The sequence below is a fragment of the Mandrillus leucophaeus genome, unplaced genomic scaffold (assembly GCF_000951045.1).
Source record: "Mandrillus leucophaeus isolate KB7577 unplaced genomic scaffold, Mleu.le_1.0 Scaffold891, whole genome shotgun sequence".
NCBI lineage: Eukaryota > Metazoa > Chordata > Mammalia > Primates > Cercopithecidae > Mandrillus > Mandrillus leucophaeus.
Genome location: NW_012109708.1, coordinates 242,241 through 250,363, shown reverse-complemented (window position 1 = coordinate 250,363; position 8,123 = coordinate 242,241). Strand labels below are relative to the sequence as shown.

Below are 8,123 nucleotides of genomic sequence, written 5' to 3'. Positions count from 1 at the left end.
CCTGCCCCGCAAAGTGCTGGGATTACAGGCATGAGCAACCGCGCCCGGCCTCTACTTAGATATTTAACCTCTCACTCAAAAGCCAATTGTAGGCTAGTCATAGTGGCTCTCACCTATAATCCCAGCATTTTGGGAGGCCAAGGTGAGTGGATTGCTTGAGCCCAGGAGTTTGAGACCAGCCTGGGCAACATGACAAAACAAAAAACACAAAATTATTTTCTCTCTTTTTTTCTATTTTAAAGTAGAAAATACAGAATATTTTCTACAAAAAAAAAAAAAAAATACAAAAATTAGCCAGGCATGTGCCACACCAGCTATTCAGGAGGCTGAGGTGGGAGGATGACTTGAGCTCAGAAGGTAGAGGCTGCAGTGAGCCAAGATAGCACCACTGCACCCCGGCCTGGGTAGCAGAGCGTGATCTTGTCTCAACATTTAGAGAGAAAGGTGTGATGAAACTCCAAATAGGCATCTCCCAGCTTCAACAACTCTCACTCTCCCACCATTCCTGTTTTATCCCTGTCTCCAACCATCTCCAACCCACTGGCTCTTTTCTTTCTGATCCTCATAGATCTCATGGACTGCCCCTCTACAGTCACATTACTGAGTGTCTCCCTTTCACTGTGGCTGTTCTGATACGCTATAACCCTTTGAGGTTTAGGGAATCGTAGTAACAGTTACAAATCTCAGTAATTGAGCCCTTACTAGGGACTAGGTACTGTCCTTTTATTTATTTATCTTTTATTTTCTTTTATGAGTCTAGAGTCTCCCTGTGTTGTTAGGGCTGACCTTGAATTCTTGGGCTTAAGCAATCCAATCCTCCTGCCTCAGCCCTCCCGAGGTTAAAGGCGCACACCACCATTCTAGGCTTTGTCCTATGTGCTAGATTTGCATTGATTCCTTGCATCCTCGAAACCAACCTGTGGTGTGCACTGTTAAAATGACACCTCATTTATTCAGTCATTTATATTGCAGTAAAAAGGGATGGATCAGGTCCCTGCCCTCCTGGAGTTCACTTTCTGACAGGTGATTTAAATAACAAACAACAGGCAGATACAGAAACCACCTCAGAGAGTGATAAGGGCTGCCACAATATTAAAGAGGGCAATGTGGTAGAGTGGCAGGTCAACAGAAGATGGTATTACAGAGAGGGGCCAGGAAAGAGGCAGCAGAACAGGTGACACTGAGCTGAGCCAGGAAAAGAGAGAGGCAGCCTTCCAAAGATCTTGGAAAAGAGGCTTTTGGGAGAGAGGAAGCGGAGGAAGGTCAAAGACTCTGAAGTAGGAGTGAGACTGGTGAGATCAAGAGGGAAGACCTTGGGTGTGGGGAGGTAAGGAGCCACAGCTCTACTTCCTTGAATATGCATTCTCATGACTCCACCCACACCAGTTGCTGTTTTTTGTTTTATTTTTTTTTGCAAACAGATTGAAAAATGAGTGGAGGACATTGGATCTGCGATCTTACCGGACCCCGAGGCTAATGAGGCACACAGTAAGGCCTCAGTGCAGGACTGTGAAAGATAGATAAATGAGTACATAGCTTTATTCAGAAGATTTCAAATAATACTCCCAGGATTTCTGAAGGTGCTATGGGTTACTGGTTAAAGCAGGGAGTCTGTAAGAGCAAATGAAGTTCGGATACCAGCTCTCCACTGCCAACTATGACCTAATCCCTCAGTCTCCTGCCTCCTTGCCCAGCCAATGAGGGTTCATAAATATAAAATTCATAATTGTGATTTGAAATGTATAAGTGACATTTACCAATTGCTTAGCCGTTCAGAATGCCTCCGTTTGACAGCCTTAGGTAATGAAAGTTAGTTAATGAGGGAACTGATGAAAGGGATTGTTCTTGTTGTTTCAAAAATTGATCACTTTATAAAAAAAAAAATCTGTAAGCTGAATTTAAAGTCTTCAGAAAAACTAGACCTTAACATTTACAACTCCAATAAATTGAATATTAATCACAAAGCAAGCATGTATTCTTTTCTATATTCAGAAGTGCCCCCATCACCCCTAGATACTAAACATCTCAAATGACAGTGATAAGCAGGGACGTTTCCCAGAATATCCTGTGGCTCTACTCCAGTTGGTCCCATCACAGAATGGAAGAACGGGCCATTCTGGGTCATCTTTTTGGCCACTCTTCCTTTTTCAGGCAGTCCTCCAGAGTTAGGTTGCTCCAGTTGACACTTCAGCTTCCTTCTTGCCTGAAACTCACATTCCCCAGAACACCAGCATGTGACTGAGGCCTGCCTTCTACCTGAGGGACTTGCACCTTTAATCCAATGTGATATGATATAAAATGCAATGAAACAGTGAGGTGAGCGTTTGATGGCAGCTGAGCCATCTCCCTTGATGCTACCACAGAGATCCTAGAAGAATGACTTCCTCAAGTTCAGTAAAGAGAAATCAGTGATTGCTAAAGAAAGAGATACCGGGGCCAGGCGTGGTGGCTCACGCCTGTAATCCCAACACTTTGGGAGGCCGAGACGGGCAGATCACGAGGTCAGGGAATCGAGACCATCCTGGCTAACACGGTGAAACCCCGTCTCTACCAAAAATACAAAAAATTACCCGGGCATGGTGGCGGGCGCCTGTAGTCACAGCTACTGGGGAGGCTGAGGCAGGAGAATGGTGTGAACCCGGGAGACGGAGCTGAGATCGCGCCACTGCACTCCAGCCTGGGCAACAGAGTGAGACTCCATCTCAAAAAATAAAAAATAAAAATAAAAAAAGAAAGATATTGGAATATGTTTAGACTAGTTAGATTAGGTAATAGCCATGAATATATTAAACCTGAAGATAATTTTCTGTTTCAAATGAGGTTTTTAAATGAAAACATTCGGAAAAGGTTGATTAATAATTTACATATAAATTATATGTAATGATTCTTGTAGACACTTCAGCAAACACATCTGTGCTCTAATAATTTATACATGCCCCACAGGACACCAAGACCAAATGGAAAATGAAATATACATTTTATTTCTTATGTCTGGTTGGATTCTTCCTGTCCAAGGAAGAAGATGTGCAGAGTAAGAAGTAACTGAGCAGGCCTTTCTAATGGTGTCCTGGCTTTGCAAGTGAAGAGAACGCGGTAGCCTCTTCAGAAACAGGCCGGAAAAGAGAAAACACAACGCTGTCATACAGAATTGGGTTAAGAACCATAAATGAAAGTGACACTGTACTCTTCAAAATCTTTTATCTGAGTATGTTCCTGTGTGATGTAAAGGGGTGGGGGAGGGTCTTCTCCCTGCCAGGTGGTGCCCTGTAGGCTCTTCAATGGGTGTTATCCTGTAGGCAGGCAGTGAAAGACTCCAGCAATTTTAAGTGGGGGAGTCACACGTTTAAATTTGTTGTCCAGGCAGCCCATTTCCCCCAAGACCGTGGAGAAACAGGCAATCTCATTCATGGCTAGTGGGAGGTCATATCAGACTAGGTTCTGTAGCAGGGTGATTTATCTATTTTTACAAAATTACTTGCACATAAACCTGGATGCAACAAATCTCACTTCTGGCAATTACCTCCACAGATAAAAGTGCAAAAGTGCAAAATGACAGTTGCTACATGCTTAACTGTAGCATTGATCATAAGAACAAAAAAATTGGAAACAATGTAAATGCCCATCCATAAGTCATCTGTTAAATAAAAGATGATTCATCTACAGTGGAATATTGTGCAGCTGTAAAAAAAGATTGAGGATATTTTCTATGTTTTGAAATAGAAAGATCTTCGAAATAGACCGGGCGCGGTGACTCATGCCTGTAATCCCAGCACTTTGGAAGGCCAAGGCGGGCAGATCACCTGAGGTCGGGAGTTGGAGAACAGCCTGACCAACATGGAGAAACCCTGTCTCTGCTAAACATACATAATTAGCCAGGCATGGTGGCACATGCCTGTAATTCCAGCTACTAGGGAGGCTGAAGCAGGAGAGTTGCTTGAACCTGGGAGGCGGAGGTTGCAGTGAGTCAAGATCTCCCACTATGCTCCAGTCTGGGTGGCAGATTAAGAGACTCTGTCCCCCGCCTTCCCCCCATCCCCCAAAAAACTATACTTGCATCAAAATTTCTGGAAGAATATGTACAAAAATATAAAATTGAAATTGTCACCTAAGGGGGAGTTAAACACTTTTCACTGAATTCTGCTTTATTATTTAATGTTCTTTAATTTTTATTTTAAAGATGAGGGTCTGGCTAGGTAGTTGGCCAGGTTGGTCCTGAACTCTTGGCCTCAGGCAACCTTCCCACCTCGGCCTCCTAAAAGTGCAGGGATTACAGGTATGAGCCACCACGCTCAGCCGCGAAAAAATTTTTTTTTTTTTTTTTTTTAATGAAATACCGCCCTGTCCGCCAGGCTGGAGTGCAGTGGCGCTATCTCGGCTCACTGCAACCTCTGCCTCCTGGGTTTAAGTTATTCTCCTGCCTCAGAATCCCGAGTAGCTGAGATTACAGGCGTCCACCAAAACGCCCGTTTGTATTTATTATTATTTTTTTTTTTTTAATTATTATTTTTGGGGACAGAGTCTTGCTCTGTCGCCCAGGCTGGAGTGCAGTGTCGCGATCTCGTCTCACTGCAACCTCCGCCTCCCGAGTAGCTGGGATTACAGGTGTGCGCCACCACGCCCAGCTAATTTTTGTATTTTTAGTAGAGACGGGATTTCACCATGTTGGCCAGGCTAGTCTCCAACTCCTGACTTCAGGTGATCCACCCGCCTCGGTCTCCCAGAGTGCTGAGATTACAGCCGTGACCGGTCGAAAGATTTTTTTTTGTTGTGTTGTGTTGTATTTTGTTTTGTTTTGTTTGTTTGTTTTTTGCTCTGTGGCCCAGGCTGGAGTGCAGTGGCCGGATCTCAGCTCACTGCAAGCTCCGCCTCCCGGGTTCCCGCCATTCTCCTGCCTCAGCCTCCCGAGTAGCTGGGACCACAGGCGCCGCCACCTCGCCCGGCTAGTTTTTTTGTATTTTTGGTAGAGACGAGGTTTCGCCGTGTTAGCCAGGATGGTCTCGATCTGCTGACCTCGTGATCCGTCACTCCTCTGCCTCCCAAAGTGCTGGGATTACAGGCCTGAGTCACCGCGCCCGGCCGAAAGATGTTTTTTAAAGCTCATTTTGTGGTGCATGTAGCCTCTGTGGAAAATGGTATGCCACTTCCTTAAAAACATAGAGATGCCATATGACCCAGTAATTTCACTTTGTGATGTGTACTCTAAACCTGAACTCAAACGGATATTCGTACACCCATGTTCATAGCTGCATTATCCACAGTAGCCAAAAGGAGGAAGGAAGCAAGTGTACATTGGCAGATGAATGGATCATGTGGTATATACGTGCAGGGGAATGCTAATCAGCTTTGAAAGGAAGGAAATTTTGACACATGCTACAGTAAGGATGAATCTTGAAGACATTAAATGAAATAAGACAATTAAAAAAAGAAATATTGCACGATTCATCTTACATGACGTATCTAGAGGAGTCAAATTCATAGACACAAAGTAGAATGGTGGTTGTCAGCGGTTGTGGGCAGAGGGGAATGGAGAGTTAGTGTTGGATGGGTTCAGAGTTTCATCTGGGAAACATGAAAAAGGAGATTGATGCACAACGATTTAAACGTATTTAATGCTACAGAACTGTACAGTTAAAAAGTGGTAAATTTTGTTGGGCATATTTTACCACAGTTTGAAACCCTAACTGTACTGCTAGATAATGGGTAATGAACGTGCAGCGCCTACAAGAGTATTTCACACACAGAAGTGAAAGGCTTCAGAGTAGATTATTTTCCTAAGGTTGGTCGGCTTATAATGTTTCACAGGTATGGCCAGTAATCGCAGATTTAGGAGTAAAACGACCAACTGCGCCCAACGTGGGGCTCGAACCCACGACCCTGAGATTAAGAGTCTCATGCTCTACCGACTGAGCTAGCCGGGCGTCCGGTAACGTCGGCTAAAGAATTTTTCATTCTAGATTACATTCGGACCATATTCAACTGTGGGTTTGAACTTGGATTTATTTGGAGTGTGACAAAACTACTGAAGAGCCTCGGCTCCCGGGAAATTCAAACTCTGCCGTTCCTGCCTGACTGTCCCTCCCACTTACGTCCGTTTCCTGTCCCTTCTACCCTACCAGCGATCAAGCCATTTTCTACCCGCGATGAAGCTCACGGCAAGGAGATGGAAAAACGTGCATCCTGACGCCACTGGAGCTCTCACCGTGTGGATTTTTTTTTTTTTTTTCTTTTTTTACAGAGTCCTGCTCTGTCGCCCAGGTTGCAGTGCCGTGTCGCAATCTCGGCTCACTGCAACCTCCGCCTCCTGGATTCAAGCAATTCTCCTGCCAAAGGCTCCTAAGTAGCTGGGATTACAGGCGCCTGCCACCACGCCCGGCTACGTAGAGACGGGGTTTCGCCTTGTTGGTCAGGCTGGTCTCAAACTGCTGACCTCGTGATTCACCCGCCTCGGCCTCCTAAAGTGCCGGGATTACAGGAATGAGCCACCGCACGCGGTAAAGTACCGTGTGGATTTTTAAAGACAATTAATGGGGCCCAGAGGAGGGCAGGGGCCGCCGCGGTCTTTCTCCACCCCGCAGACTCTACCTTCTGGGTTTTTCCTGGCGCTCTGCGAACACGCTGGATTTCAAAATTTGAAAGGAAAATCGAGAATAAAAATTGGATGTGCAAAAGAACACTGGAGATGCCGGGGATCGAACCCGGGGCCTCATACATGCAAAGCAAGCGCTCTACCACTGAGCTACATCCCCGTCCGCGCTGTGAAGCTCTCCCAGATTGCCCCTAGTCGTCGCTTAGCTCACGGCATCGGGAGCGGATGACAACCGGTGAGCGCTGGGTCCCAGCTGCTGCAGAAACCCGGGATCGCAGGGCCGAGAGTTGTTCCAGGGTCCTCCGCTGACTCCAGACCAGCGGGTCTTGACCAAGAGATTCTAAGAGAGAGGATTAGGCCCGGCTAAGCACCCGGGAGCAGCGGTGGAAAAAGGAGAGAAAATCATCAGGCACGATGCCAAAACTGAACTGTGACCTGAAAAAGAAAAGAAGGGAAAATTGTGCAGGATGCTACGTTTTGTTTTTTAAAACGGGGGGTCGAGGCGATAAAATACGGAATATTTGATTAATGTAATCCAGAATTGTAAAGTGGATTGCTCGGGATGAAGAAAGAACTGGGACACAGGCGATGGGCCTACTTTTCACAGTGAACTGCGGCTCATCTTTTGAATTCTGAACCACGTTTAATCCGAGAAAACTTGACTGAGCTTGCCAAGAATTGCTCTAAAAACAGGATTCAGCCGTGAACAAACCTGGTACAGTCCGTCTTAAAGCTGACATTCCAGAGGAGATAGAGAGCGGGCACAGAGCCAGCCCAGAGAGGGGAGCGCGCTGAGAGACGACTTTACACAGCGCGCGCGTTCGGGGCGGGCTTCGTGGGCAGAGACGTTTGAAGCAAGACCTGAATGAGGTGGGAAGGAGCATGCAGGTGGTGGGAGAAAAGAGGTCCACGCAAGGGGAACAGCCAGCGCAGAGGCCACGGAGTTCAGGAACAGCAGGAAGCGTCGGGGCACAGCCCTGAGAAGGGAAGTCGGCAAGGAGGGAGGTGAGGCGAGGTCTTCGCCTTTGGGTGAGAATTGCTGGAGTTCCCGGTAACACTGGCAAGCCAGTTTCTGAGGAGGGTGCGGGCGAAAGCCTGATCCAAGTGGCCTCCGGAGTGAAGAAGGAGAGAGGGTGTGGAAGCGGGTAACACAGGCAGTTCTGCAGCGGGGCTGTGGAGACAGCTGGGGGACAAGAGGGCGCTGAGGTTTGTATGTGGGGGGGTGAAATAATACTGAATAAAATGGGAAAGTATAAATGTATTATCTGTTCAAATATTAAGTAAAGAGTAAAGAAGGGAGAGGACAGTCGCAGAAACGGTAATGGAGTGGACACAAGGCCATGCTTGAGGGTGACGGGACAGGGCCAGGTTCCAGTCTCTAAATTTAGCTCAGTTCAGGGCCGCGGCGAACCTGCGCTAGGGGAACCTGACACCGTGGCCCGAGCGCCAGGCCCTTGCTCCGCGATGCTGGGTCGGCCTCGGTCGGAAACCGGGAGTGGCTCCCGGCAGGGTTTGTGCGCCCACCTGTCGCGGCCCG

At 47.0% G+C, this 8,123-nt stretch overlaps 1 protein-coding gene and 2 non-coding genes across 3 annotated transcripts in view; 1 reads left to right on the top strand and 2 right to left on the bottom strand.

The window, feature by feature from the left end:
• Positions 1-8,123, top strand: part of LOC105531523 (tripartite motif-containing protein 7) — a 67,759-nt gene that overhangs the window by 48,344 nt on the left and 11,292 nt on the right. The gene's annotated exons all lie outside the window — the stretch shown is intronic.
• Positions 5,846-5,918, bottom strand: TRNAK-CUU. Its single transcript has one exon. It is a non-coding gene; the product is annotated as a tRNA-Lys (tRNA).
• TRNAA-UGC lies at positions 6,675-6,746 on the bottom strand. Its single transcript has one exon. It is a non-coding gene; the product is annotated as a tRNA-Ala (tRNA).